The sequence below is a fragment of the Sabethes cyaneus genome, chromosome 3 (genome assembly GCF_943734655.1).
Source record: "Sabethes cyaneus chromosome 3, idSabCyanKW18_F2, whole genome shotgun sequence".
Taxonomy (NCBI): Eukaryota; Metazoa; Arthropoda; class Insecta; order Diptera; family Culicidae; genus Sabethes; species Sabethes cyaneus.
In genome coordinates, this window is record NC_071355.1 from 215,014,149 (window position 1) to 215,029,703 (window position 15,555).

The 15,555-nt window shown below is 35.7% G+C and overlaps 1 protein-coding gene across 1 annotated transcript in view; it reads left to right on the top strand.

Annotated features, from left to right (window-relative positions):
• The window catches only part of LOC128741810 (deoxynucleotidyltransferase terminal-interacting protein 2), a 483,164-nt gene that overhangs the window by 340,743 nt on the left and 126,866 nt on the right, over nucleotides 1-15,555 (top strand). The gene's annotated exons all lie outside the window — the stretch shown is intronic.

The window sequence follows — 15,555 nt, forward strand, 5'->3', positions numbered from 1 at the left end:
ACTTTGTGGAGTCCCATTTTAATTCCTACAGCCCTGTTGAATATTTATGATAATGATATGTAAATCTAAAAAATGTTTAATTTATCCAAGCTGCACGTTAACTTTAGTTTTCTATGACATGTTCATTTTGCCATCACTGCATGTTCATTTTACCCACACGAAAAAAATCAGGCTCGAATGTGACGCTTTCGAAAATAAGGAATTTTTCATGACAAATCGCTCTTTTTCAAACATCTTTATATATTGCTACGTGGAATATGAATTCAGCTTTCAATTCATGTACTGCGCTCAGCATTTGGTTGGTTCCAGGGGCAGCAAATGGCGAAATAGCTAAGGGTGTTAATTTTACCCACAGTTCCCCTAATAAATTTTGAGATTTTGTCAAATTACCAGATTATCAGATACGGTTTTAGATATATACGCTCTCTGAAAATCCGGTGTTTAATCGACTACATCAAACGTTGGACTCTTTAAAAAACTACAAAACTCTGTATTTTTTGAAATTTTTTATTTTTATTTTTTTTTTCATCAATTGTAGAACCACCGTTTCACAAAAATATTAATATATGTCTGCCCGCATTTCAAGGTCAAGACTAAAAAACGAGGTTTGGTCTATACAAAACTCTTCTTACATCTTTAGTAAACTCTTTTTTCTGAAAACCAGCAGCTCTCTTTTCATCTGAAATTTGCAATCTGAAAGACTGAAACATTCAGTCCAATTTGTGGCAGTACGAAGTTTGCCGGGTCCTCTAGTTTTTTATAAAAATATTTTATGATTCGAATATGATTTTATAATCTTTATGAGAAACGGTATTCGGTAAAATTATCTATTATTCAAGCTGAATAACTTTATAGAATATTTGAAAGCACTAAAGAAATCGTGTGCCACGTTACTGACAAAAATTTATTTTTACATGCTTTTTCAAACAAATCATTATACTTCGCCTACCATAAGAGATAGACAATTACTATATTCAACAAAAAGTCTTATTTTAGTACGTTCTCCAACGTTTGTAAAGACATCATATTTTTGTGGACACATTTTAAGAAAATATTTTATATATCACCCTGATGTATGGAAACATAACCACGCGAATTACGTAAGAATATAGAGTATATTTTATTAATAAACTAGCTGACTCGACAAACTTCGTATTGTCACAAATTAAACTATGTTGTACATAAATCGTGAATTTCGGATGACCTTTGTCACAATCTCGAGTTATGCAAGTTTCTGAGGAGTTCAACCTTAGATGATTCATTTTGGTAGCTACGTAACTATGAAAGCATCTCAGGTAACATCACCAATGCTATTCAAATGCAAGCCAATAAGCATTTAAGTCGCCTTAAATGCTACTTAAATGCTATTTTGGAAAAATAAACAGCTACTTTACTGCAAACCTTCTTATAGTGCTGACAATGCTGATTTGCAGCTAATTACCGACACGAATAATTTGAATAGAATGCCAATTTACAACACCTATGCAATCAAAAAGCTAATATACAACAATGTGCAGTAAAAAATGTCAGATATCCTGATTTGCTGCTTATGTTAATGCTTGTTGGTTACCAGGGATGGGTAGTTTAATATGTATAGGTACAAATTTGCAATTTTTCCTCACAGTAAAGTAGAAAACAATTCCCCTCATTGCTTAGACAGAAAGCGGATAACAATATTCGCCGTGATTGTACAACATTTTGACGAATACCATTTCGCGAAAAACCTTAAGCGGAATGTACCTATTCACGGAAAACTTTTCCGTCGAAAATGCCATTTCGCCGGGGTGATCCTCACCTTACTCGCTGTCGCTCGTTTGGACCCAACTGAAGAAAAGTAATAGAGGTCAATAGACCTGGGAAAACAAATAAACCTAGACAGTGGTGATTTCTGTGAGAGGGGTTACCCCCCTCCCCCAGTGGCCGGCGCTTCCGATGGAGGGTCGCCGGCAACACTCGCGGCCGCTCGCCCTGAATGTTTTAGTGTTACTATAGATAGTTTTTGTGGTCTTGTTATTGATAAATGTTTTATAGAAGAGTTTCGAATTTCTCGAGTTCGATTAGTTTTTGAGTTACGCAAAAATTTCTGTTTTATTTGTATGAGAGTCCTTATCCCCCTGCCACAGGGGTTCGAGGTCTCTAATCATCATAAAATTAATTCAAGACTACAAAATCTCCCACATGCCAAATTTGATTCTATTTGCTTGATTAGTTCTCGAGTTATGAGGAAATTTGTATTTCATTTGTATGGAAGCCCCCCCCCCCACCTCTTAAAGGGAAGAGGGGTCATAATTCCCTTCCTATAGATGGAAGGGGTCTCAATTCACCATAGAAAAAAATCTTGCCTCCAAAAACACTCACTTGCCAAATTTGGTTCCAATTGCTTGACTAGTACTCTAGTTATGCAGAAATTTGTGGTACATTTGTATGGGAGCCCCTCCTCTTAGGGGTGGGAGGGGTCTCTAACTATCATAAGAACCTTTCTCGGCCCCAAAAACCCTTACATGCAAATTTTCACGCTGATCGGTTTAGTAGTTTTTGATTGTATAAGGAACATATGGACAGACAGACAGAGAGACAGCCAGAAATCCATTTTATAGGTATAGATTTGTTACATTACAAAAGATTCTGGCAAAGCCTAATGTTGATCAAAAGCAATAAAAATATCTCTCTTTCTGGGCAATCATTTTGATATTGTGTTTAGTATCATGCAATATATAACCACGCAAAGGTTATTGTCCAAACAATACCAGACAGTTGACATTTGGAATAATTTCAAAATAATAGTTTAATTCGCGAAACATTCAGAAACTTTTTTATTTGAAAATTATGTTCAGCAACAAGGTGCAGTTCAATAGCTATTTGAGAAACAAAAATTGCCGTTTTGCCTTTCTACTATATAAATATATAGTATTGCCTTTCTACTATATAAATATATAGTATAAAGGTATAGAAATCACTTGGAAAACCGAAAATGGAAAGAAGGTCCTGCGGGCCGAATGTCATATACCATTCGACTCAGTTTCGAAAACTGAGCATTTTCTGTGTGTGTGTATGTATGTGTGTGTGTATGTGTGTGTGTGTATGTGACGCTTTTAATCTCACTCACTTTTCTCGGAGATGGCTGGACCGATTTTAATGTTCTTAGTGTCAAATGAAAGGTCTAGGTGTCCCATTGGTCGCTATTGAATTTCATACTGATCGGACTTTTAGTTCAAAAGTTATGTATAAAAATATGAAAAATATGGGACTTCATTATCTCATAGGTCCCTTAACCGATTTGAACAAAATTGATTGCATATGAAAGAGGAGCCTTGCAAACCCTTAACTTCCAAATTTCATGACGATTGGGCTTGTAGTTTGAAAGTTACATAAAGAAATGTGAAAAAATAGTATTTAAAACATATTTTTGTAACATATAAGCATTAATTCAACGAAAAACATCACACATTTTATTATTATTTGAAAATAACTGCTGAGATCTATCAAATGAAACCGAGTTATTTAAAATCGGACGGTTCATTCAAAAGTTATTTAAACTTTAACACTTAAGCACCGTATATTAAACCGTTAAAACGTGTGAAATCAAAACAAATGTTGATTGTATTTAATGTGTGTGCTGTATGTGTGTATGTATGTATGTATGTATGTATTATGTATGTATGTATGCATGTATGTTTGTATGTATGTATGTATGTATGTATATATGCATGTATGTATGTATGTATGTATGTATGTATGTATTTATGTATGTATGTATGTATGTATGTATGTATATATGTATGTATGTATGTATATATGTATGTATGTATGTATGTGTGTATGTGATCCCAAGCAACAATGTGAGTTTGATTGTACTCTTATGGTGGTTTTCATGACCAATTGTGGTCTTGAATGCTATCATAAGAGTGTAATAAAACTCAAATTGTTACTTGGGATGACAATTTGCAATTTGTAAATTTGCATTGAAATTCAAGAAAAGATGTTTCTCACTTTTCTGAATCAATTGTCTAAAGTTTTTGAAGCCTCTTAGTGGAATACGAAATTTGAAATTAAAGAAAAGAAAAAACTTTTACCGACTAAATTTCACTATACGTATACGCGACAGATACGTATACGCTTTGAAATAAGACACTGATGAAGCCTGCACGACGTAGGCGAACTACGTATCTGTTGCAAATAAATATTAAATAGTGGGATTCAATCGAAAAGCTTTTTCTTTTCTTTGATTTCAGATTTCAATTGTCATTTTGTTCACTTGCTGTTACTCACAATTGTACAAGAAAAGCAAACAGCGAAGAAAGCAGTTAATTTAAGCATGTAGGTCTTTTTAATCAATAGATACTAGAGCTTAGAAATGTTATATGAAAAATAGGAAGTAAACGTTGCACGGTAGTAATTTTGTAAGATTTGTTTTCGTTAATGACATTTTAAAGGACAGATGTCTTATGTCATGTATCATGTTTCAACAAATAAATCAAAAATGACAAGCACTGGAAATCATATCGATCATATTTCCTATTCTCAAGCATGTTTAAGGCGCAGCTTGCACTATTTTTCGACCTCATCTTGTTTTCCTAACCCTCTAACATTGTAAAAACGATGCGATCAAGCTAATGACTATCTTTTCATGAAAGTACATTCAAAAGAAGCTTAAGTTTTAATTTTCATGCAAAAATAATTATCTGAAGGAGCGCCAGCTAAGAAAAAGTTCAATTTCTCTTTTTCATATCTAATGCTCTATTCAGTTATTTTTTCTAATTCAGATATATCGCAAAATTGAAGCCAAGCAAACTAATAGTAAAATTTTGAGATTAATCATTTTGTTGTCGATATCCTTTGTCTTCAAAAGCGAAGTATAATAATAATTTTTCTGAACTCTTGTTTTTCAAAGATGCTAACTTTTGAACGCATGGTATTAATTAATTATCAAAAAATCTGTTATGAACACATATTTCATATTGTCAATTCAAAACAAGTTTCGTATATGGCTCTGAAGCCCAAAAGTTAAGGCCGACCGATTATAAAACTAAATAAGGTTTTACAAGTATTTGCGCACCCAAGGAAAGAAAATTTAATTATTCTACGCAATACGTTGGTAATTTTACTGGCAAATAAGGATTTTGAGGAATACGGAACGGATATTTAAAAATATAGTCAAGTTAATTATACATAGACGTTCCTGAGAAATTAAATAATGATTATTATGGCAGTAGAAAGGCTAGGTCACGCCGCTAGGTGGATTAATTCGGGTTTTTTACATATGCGTCAACGCCGTCAGCAGCAAGGAGCCAGAATGCCCTCTGTTCCTGATGCCGATGGGGTTGTTGAAGTTGAACCGTTTTTGTCGCACCGTCTTCCGGCATCCTTACGACGTGCCCGGTCCACCGTAGCCTACCGGCTTTCACCACATGTACAATGGAAATATCTTCAAGCAGAGCCTGCAGTTCGTGATTCATACGTTTCCGTCACTCTCCGCTTTCAGTTTGTACTCCAGCAAATATCTTCCGCAGCCTCTTCTGCTCGAACACACCAAGGGCGCATATGTCGTCCGTGAGCAACCATAATGTACTACTGGTCCAATTTGAACCATATATTTTGGTTTAAAGGAACAAGCACCAGCGAGTCACATGGCCTGGCGGGTGTTATGGGTTCGAATCCGGTTATAATCTCAGATTATAGCTTGGTTCGACCCATGCACCTTCCAGCATTGGACAAAAGGTAGGAGTCACAACGACAATTTGTGAAGCATAGCTACCAATAACCCCCTCCCCTCACCTTTCCACTCTTTCCCCTCCAATCATAAATTTTTCATTGCTTTCCCCTACCGTCCCTTCATCAATTTTAGAACCACCGATTCAAAAAATGTTAATATGTGCTTGACCGCATTTCAAGGTCAAGACTAAAAACACGAAGCATGGTCTAAAAACGTGCTACTTGGGCAAGGACAATGTGGTATCCCCTGAAAAAAATGTTAGAAAATCTTGCACAAAGGTTGACTACAAGTAATTTAAATTTGAAACCCTGCAGATCAGAAAATTTTAAAGTCTCGTGATACATTTTTACAGCAGTAAGACGTTTGTAAGTTTGAGCGGCGTAAAAGAGGGAGGGTGTGTTGGGTTTGAGCATAATGGACAGAGAGAGAGAGAGGACGAAGGGAGTTGAAAAATGCTAAAATTTGGATGCCATATTTAAATCGTCCCCAAGATATTTCGCGTATCCCACCGCTGTCACCAAATGATTTAACGCAGGCCCACGAAGTATGGACTGGTCCACAAAAAAGTTTTCTGCAAAGTCCAGGGCCGAATAAAAGCTTCTTTTTTATAAATTTAATTCTTAATCTGGATGTCACCTGAAATGAGTCTGACAGGATGTATATTTTGATGCCGTTGTTCAGCAAAAGTTAGAGAAATTATTTGCAGTCCAGATTAGTTGGACACTAGAATCGTTGAATCCTTCTATTCTGAAATTCTTCTGAAAGACACAATGGAATAGTCCAATCTCAAAGTCCAAACAGTTCTGTTAGTCCGACTAGGACGACAATTTGTTGTCAAAGAGTTTGTTCATTTGGTCGGTGTTAAGTCAGACCGAACCAAGTGACAAAACTCTGATTTTAAGAAAAACGCGTTCAAAGTTTGCTGCTGCTGTGTAGTTTAAAGCTATCAATCATTCGAAACAATTGATATATCTGGCTGTTTGCAACATTTATGTAATCTGATTAGAGTAAGATGTAGTTAAGGAAATTCTTAACCGTTTGCTGCCATTAACTTATTTTTTTAAGTTTTGCGACTTGGTCCGGTCTGATTTAACACCGACCATTTGTTGTCTGTCAATCCAATTTACAACACCGTGGACTATGTTACTCTCGAAGAAAGATCTAAGCATTTATATTGATCTCATAACAGGACACTGTCCGAGCCGCTATCATCTGAAGCTTATGGGAAAACTTCAAGATGATATATGTCGCTTCTGTGGCATAGAAAAAGAAGACTCGGAACACCTATTATACCGATGTCCGGTAATTTCCAATAAAAGATTAAGGTTCTTCGAAAGAGGGCACTTAGAACCCTTTGATATTTGGAGAACAACTCCTAGCGCAGTAACGCACTTCATCCGAAGTGCATAACCGGGCTGGAAAAATGCTATTAATCAAACAATGACAATCTCTTCCGATAGTGGTGCGTCATCTTGGCTACTCCATTTCAAGGATAGAGTATTACCGGGTATGACCACGTGGAGGTGCTAAGTAGGAACTTGGGACGGCCAGAGCTACGTTAGACGCTTTACGTTGTCTTCTTTTTCATACCTAGCTAGGATTTTCTTACAAATACAATTACAAATTTTGCTACGAAGAGGGATTTAAAGTTTAGAAGCTTCTTTTTAGCAGTGTTTTTCCACGTACTCACTTTTATAACCAATGTCAAAGCTGTTGCTAATTTTAGGATAAATTTGGCAAACCTAAAGTACGTGCTTATATCATGCTGACATGTTTTAGTTATATATTCTAGAGGTTTGTTGGCAAAAATATAATAGCAAACCTTCGTAAAGCTATAACATAGAATAACATATTTCCATAGAGCTAACCACCATTGAAACCAGTACTTTTACACTAAAAATACCACACAATAACGTCCAATGAATCAAGAACATTACACCCGAGCGGAAATTTGGCAACAATAATTAAAAAATTCCTCGCATAGAATGATTCTGCCAACAGTCAAATGGGAATTCGCACACAAAAGGATAAAAAATTACCCCTGCCATTCATCACAATGCGGTGATTGATATCCACCTACGAATCGGGTGCTTTTCCCAACCGTACAAAAGATTGCCTTTTCATGATTGCAATCTCCCTGACGAACGGATCGCACCAATATCCCACACTTCGGGTTAGTTTTGTGGTATAGAATAATTTTGCCCATCCTACCGAGGCAACCAAAAGGGGCAGCAGTGTTGCACATACATACCTACCTACCTACATACATAATATGCTGCAGACGAAAGATGAGAAGTTAGTCCATCGTTCCCCCGGGGCTCATTATTCTTGCAAAGTATGGCCATAAATTTGAGCTCCCCAATCACTTGTGCGGGATCGCTGCTAAAAATTAGCCTCGAAGAGTTAATCCGGGCCTGCAAGTGGTAGGGTTAACCCCGTTCGGTTCGTCTGGAATGTTATCTGTTTTGCGATAGACCCAATCCCAACAGCAACGGTATCGCTTATCAATGGCAATAAGTATCCGCCGCAACTTCAACGTCCAATGAACTGATTGTAGTTTGATCACAGTACTTACACAAGTCATAGCGGAATTGTTGATTGCAATCACGCAATACGACTTGAATGCTATTGGGAGTTACAAGCGAAGCGAGGATTAGCGCAAAAGTTTCGCACCGGAATGGCAGTAATCTGGAGCTGGGAAAACATAAGATTAACAACAGCTTTGTCGCACTTGACACACAACATCGTCGCAATACTATTCATTTGATTGAGGAGAAGAGAAAAAATGATTTTGATTGCGACGGAAAACAGTGTTCACAGTATTTTGAGCATCATATACAAATGACGCAATGCAATGTATACGTTTTTTTAAAACTGAAAAAAAAAGACAAAAAAATTGAAAAAAAAAACAATTTTTTCTAGTTATCCGAAAGACATATTATCCAATAACAGAAACTTCAAACTTTCTTAGAGATGGCAACTAAATTTGAACATCGAGGGACTATTTAAATAAAATAGAACTGTTGGGGATGGTATTCCGGAGCAAACTGACAGCACTGTTACTTAATTTACTTAGCTTATTTAACTTACTTAACCTACATAGCTTAAGAGCGAAATATGCAACCCGCTCAAGTGCACTTGAGTGACAGTGACCGATGATAGTAGGAGATATGTCATTTAAGAAATAAAGGTTAACAAAACTAGAAAGTATTAGTAAAGTTGGCACGTGAAAATTTATAATAAAATTTCAGTTTTAGGTTAATTGAAAATTGTATTTACGATTGATAGAAAGGTGATTCACGCTTACGGCGTTTAAATAATTCTCCTAAAGTGGAGACAGTTTGTAGGCCGGATTAAAATTGTTTACGATATTAAATAAATTAAGTATTAAGTAAGGTAACTAGTACAACGCTTATAAAATACTAAAATTAAATTGCAATAAAATTTTAGCTTCGATCTACGAATATGACAAAAGGGCGACTAAAGTAGATTTCAAAGCTTGATTCATTTTGCTCCGACACAAGAACATTTATACTACTACAGGTATAGTTTCATTATAAACAAACGGCATCTGGTATCAAGATCCCTAAAGAGAAAATAATAAATTTTATGTCTAATTGAACGTCATTAACTCTAGACAAAAGAATATTATTAAAGACTACTTAGAAAACAAGTGTGCCACATTTACCGATTTAAGAAGTTTACAAACTCTTAAACAAAAACCTGATTTAATCCACCTAGTGGTGAAATGAACCTTTGTTATACGGTCTTACTTGCTATTTGAGATAGAAATCGACACGCTTGGTTTACATGAAATTTTTGGAAAATGGTTATAAGTTAATGAAATTTAAACCAAATAGAAGCACTTATAAATTTTGATGGTTCCTTTTCTCATGAAATTGCTGAGTAAGTTGTTACTAATGAGGGTAAGTGCAAGTAAAAGTAAGTTGTAAGATGAAATATTATTCTTTAACATATACATTGTGTAGTAAAGATCTAGTTTATAGGTTTTTGAACTATGCATAATTTCCTGTAATGCCATTCTATTTAATTCACAACAATAAAGTATGCTTGAATAAATTTCATCAATTTTTATTAACCTTCTGTTACTCACGTTGTTGTATTTTGTACACCATGTGTAGGTTTTTGGATGCCATATTGTTATAAAGTTATAAATCGTATATTACGTATATACTAACGTATATTCTTCAATAAACTTGTTATGCGCAAAATGTCAGAATTATTCAATGCATTAATACTTTAAATTGTTAGGAAAATAGATTAGCATAAACCGACATCACAGAAACGAAGCTAGTAGCATGTGAGGTGCACCGCAATTTGCCCCAACTGGAATTTTCTCTCGTTTCTTCATATGGAAAAATGGTGTCTGCATGCAGCAAAACTACCAGCAAATGTAAAATGCTTAAAATGTATCCGTCTGTTAGTAGTCGAGTAATTCGGGGTCAAAATCAGGGTATTTTTTATAATCAAAGTTCTACAGTTCGTAAACAAGCAAACATAGAGGTATACTATGTTCAGCAAAGTTGTGTATTTTTATTATTTATACAACTTTGTAGTACATAAAAAAGTCATACAACAGTTGCAAAAAGAGCTAAAATAGAAAAACTGATTTTACAAATGCATATACAATAAATAAGATTTCCCTATCTTCGTTGAAGAGATAGAAGGTTACTGTCTTCAGCAAAATTTCTTATAATAATATGTTCTAAAACTTTGCAGAACACATCAATGTGTTATATTGAAACTGAAGGACAAAAATTTTTTTATTTCACTTTTAGGGGGATTAATCAAAATTCAGATTCTACCAGAGGATAGAGCTTTCAATTTTAAGAAACTCTTCCAAAGGTATGATAAACTTAAAACCAAGTTTTCCTAGTCAAAACTCTAGTGCGCACGTTTTCTTTGGTTTGGGGCTATTGTGCGCGCGACTAACTGTGTTATAAAAGTTGGCGCGAGAATTCGAGGGTTAATATCTTTTGACCGGTAAAACCAATTCTTATGAAATTTTGCATATATATTCGTAGTGTGAAAACCTCTCGTTTGATATTAAAATAATTGAAATTAGGTTATTTATTTTGGTTAAAATCATTATAAATTATTGTTAATTTTGATGTGGTGTATTCAATTACTCATAACTTTCAAATTAAACATCCAATCAAAAAACCATTCAATAGTGGTCTATCCGGCTATATCACCTGCCAAATGAAACTAATAGCACGTAAATCGGTTTGGCCATCTCTGAGAAACAGGCGATCATTTGAACCTTGTCAAAACTGGTTTTTTAAGGCTAACTTTTAAACAACTTGTTTGTTTTCAATAAACATTGGCATGAAGTTTAGCAATAGTAAGAGATTTTATTTGGTACTAAGATCGATGAAATCGGTTATGTGGTTCAGGAGAAAATCGTGTCAGGTAATTTTCACATTTTTGCTTATGACTTTTAAACTAAAAATCGGACCACGAAACAATTAAATAGTGATATACTAGGTAATAATACCTTACAAATAAAAGTTATAGCAGACAAATCGGTTCAGCCATCTCCGAGAAATAGGCGTTTGAAAATTGAAGCGCACACACATACACACATACACACACACACACAGACATTGCTCATTCGTCGAACCTGATCGATTGGTATATGTGACACGGCCCTCCGGGCCTCGGATCAACTTCGTGTTTTTCGACCAATTCCTAAACCTTTGTTATATTGTATAACAAAGGTAAAAACCTGGCAATTAAGGCGAAACAAAAGAAAACTTATACAAAGGAAATACGCTTCAAGAAATAGCAATAAAAAGCCAACTCTCGTTCCTCTAAGGTTAAGGTTATCTTCTCTAAATTATAGAGTAATTTATATATTCTTTTCCCAAACTGGTGCCTTCTTCGGATCTGCTATACTGCTCTCGGGCTACGCTTTCGCAAACAGTTGTTGCCAAATTCGCGAACAGAAACCAGTTGCTGCACCAACAAGCTAATTCGAAGGCCGGTATCCGCTCTCGCCTCTGCTGCTGGTTTGGTTTGAGTAGGTATCACATATTTCACGACCACCAGGGTCATCGGTCAGAGCGGAAACTGGAACCCCACTGCACTGGTCGGAGTGATGGGTTAGAACGTTTTATTCCCGGAGCAGGTGCGGACAGCATGGCTCAGATGGCCGCATAAACAACACTGCCTCATGGCCGGTTGTCCAACGCAGGCACCCGAACCGAGAAATGCGCATGAGCTACCGAGCGAACCGAACGAGTGAATGGAGTGGCGAGATGTAGGTAACTCACACTCCCAGTCGACCCAGCTCAAATGAAATTAAGCTGCAAGCTGAAAGCTCTCGCCCGGCCCGTAGTCGTGTGAGAGCTTATAATGAACGATTGCCCGCTTGAGCTCTCGGCTCGGTTTGCAAATCTTCGCGAGCTGCCTTTTGCAGTTACCGCAGACCGCAGTGCTTGCTTGCTCGTACCAAGCTCGTTTATCGTTTATTTACGGATTCCTAGGACCTTCCAGTAACAGAGCTTACACGGAGCGCTCTACAATAGTCGGTGGGAAAAGCAACAGCTGTTGGACTATATGGTAGTCGTCGTTTTATTGTCATAAATTTACACGTTTGAACACCTGTTGATACCTTTAATTTGTTTTTATTTTTTTACGAGTGATTACGCGTATCTTACCGATGATCATAACAAATTTATAAAATAAATTGGATTTATCCCCAATTATTACCGAGCAGCGCCCGCAGCGCTTTTTGCGTTCAGGAGGGATAGCATTTTTTGCTTAAAAAAAGCCAATTCATGCTTCTATTCTGCGCGTATTTAAACTACTATGGGAAAAAAGTCATGTCGACAATCACTGGTGTGTCCAATGGAGACATACTACAGGGATACCTCGATATAAGACAATTTATAATTTCAAAAAGTTGTCTTATATCGAAATTGTCTTATATCGAAACACGTTTTTTTCACAAAAATTTGGCATTAGCAGTCACCAATTTTGCTCTGTGCTGTGTGTTTATGCTTTTTGAACTATTTAATATTGTTTGAGCTATTAGTTGTTTACAATTTTTAGGATTGTTTCGAAATAATGAACAAATTTATGGCGCCTCTTTTGGAATGGAAAATGTGCTCTGGTGTCGTTACCAACTATGTCTAAGGGATTTGTCTTATATCGAGGTAAAAATTGTCTTATATCGAATTGTCTTATATCGAGGTTGTTTTATAACGAGGTTGTCTTATATCGAGGTATCCCTGTACTAAGCAACATACCGCATCTTTTGCATGAAATTACAACAATTTTTTTTACATGGGAGATGCGTGCCGTGTAAAAAAAACCGTACAAAAATAAATCATGTTATTTCGAGAAACCGTGTAAAAAACCCTGTTATTTCGAGAGACCGTGCAAAAAAACTGGTGCAAAAAAAAATTCCGCGTAAGAAAATCCATGTAAAATAAGTAAAAGAATGGGATGTACAACTGATATTGGCGAGATTTTCGAAAAACCGTGTCATTTCGAGAAACCGTGCAAAAAAAGTCGTACAAAAAAAATCCGTGTAACAAAAATCCGTGCAAAAAAAGAGTTGGGTGTACATGTAAGACGTAATGACTTTTGAATGATATGGATCAGATAGATCAGTATATAACTTAATTTGCGGTTAGATGGTAGCTCTCTGTTCTCATACCACATTTCCACATTTTTCTTAACTAAGATGTCAGTTGAATGTCATTCGCCTCATGATGCCTCTTGTTTTAATGTTTATCAACTTCAGAACTAGACTGAAAAATCATATTTAAAATATTATTATACATGTTTTCTGTTAAAGAGGCGAATGAAAACCAGTATCATAAACCAATCCGTCTTTAAGCTGCTAGAGGAGCTAAAGCTTAGCTTAGCTATCGTAACGGCAGAACGGCGTAACGAAAATTAAATACGTCCGTCAAAGACTAATACTCGGTACAGAATAAGGATAAACAATCTTAATATGATTTATTTTAACGGTAGCTTTTTTCCAATCGACGGAGGAGACGATAGAAGAAAGTAATGGAACAAAGGTGTTGATAGTATCCAAACAGAACTGAACAAAGCGTGAAGGGAAAGAGCGGAAAATGAGGAAAGGAGGGTGATTGAAGCAACCTTTAAGAAGATATGTACCGTTCCGCTTTACCCACGCTGTGGAATCCGTGGATCGATACAAACTTTAATTGAAGCCAATTAAATCCGGATTCAAGCCCACTTCTCCTTCCAGGCCCTGTGGATGCTTCCTTACCCAATTGTTCGCTCTTTCATGCCTTGTTCCGTTCTCTTTCGATACTATCAAATCAACACATTTAGTTCTTTCTTTCGATTATTTTCTTCTACCATCCCCTCCGTCGATTGTAAAAAAACTACCGGTATAAAAAAATAAATTATATGCTTGACCTCATTAAGGGTTAAGACAAAAACACGAGGTTGCTCTAATTTATGAAAGCTAAACAAATAGATCATGTACTTTTCTGGACTTTCTTACATATAAACAAAATTATTAAACTAGAACTATTGCGAGGGTGGCAAAGTTGCTTTTTTGGACGGTTTCTTTTATATAATTGTTCGAAATTATAGATTACACTTGGCGATATAGAAGTCCAGATACTATGATTATGCCTTTCAATAACATTATTTAGGGGTTTGCTTATAAAAAATATCAGTAACAGTAAAACTAGTAAATGCAAATGGAAATTTAGTTTTCAAATTGAGTTTAAAAATATTTAGCAGCACTAGTGCTCAAAAATAATATCTTTTTCGAATTTCTTGGGTAATTTCGTTTGAAAATGTGAACATGGTGTCTTACTAAACCTAATATTTCCGGATATATTAGCAAAAGAAAATAAAAGGTTTTGACAAAAACGGATATTTTCCCTAAAAATGGAGGTGCTCCCATTAATCGAGGGAATGTCCGATCGGTACTAAATATTGGATTTTTAATTTCTGACCGAAAACGAACGATCTGGCAAAATTTGGTTCAAAACCGTGAAGGTCGATTACACGGATGAACTTTTACTCGGTCGCTTTACGTGGAATGACGCATTTGGCTTAGTTCAACTTTAGAACTGAAGTGTATTTAAATTTCATTTTACCTTCCTACGCTTTTCGTTTGGTTATAAATCGTATTTCAATTCAGTTTCATTATTTATTGTTCTTGTTCTTGTTCTTGTTCTTGTTCTTGTTCTTGTTCTTGTTCTTGTTCTTGTTCTTGTTCTTGTTCTTGTTCTTGTTCTTGTTCTTGTTCTTGTTCTTGTTCTTGTTCTTGTTCTTGTTCTTGTTCTTGTTCTTGTTCTTGTTCTTGTTCTTGTTCTTGTTCTTGTTCTTGTTCTTGTTCTTGTTCTTGTTCTTGTTCTTGTTCTTGTTCTTGTTCTTGTTCTTGTTCTTGTTCTTGTTCTTGTTCTTGTTCTTGTTCTTGTTCTTGTTCTTGTTCTTGTTCTTGTTCTTGTTCTTGTTCTTGTTCTTGTTCTTGTTCTTGTTCTTGTTCTTGTTCTTGTTCTTGTTCTTGTTCTTGTTCTTGTTCTTGTTCTTGTTCTTGTTCTTGTTCTTGTTCTTGTTCTTGTTCTTGTTCTTGTTCTTGTTCTTGTTCTTGTTCTTGTTCTTGTTCTTGTTCTTGTTCTTGTTCTTGTTCTTGTTCTTGTTCTTGTTCTTGTTCTTGTTCTTGTTCTTGTTCTTGTTCTTGTTCTTGTTCTTGTTCTTGTTCTTGTTCTTGTTCTTGTTCTTGTTCTTGTTCTTGTTCTTGTTCTTGTTCTTGTTCTTGTTCTTGTTCTTGTTCTTGTTCTTGTTCTTGTTCTTGTTCTTGTTCTTGTTCTTGTTCT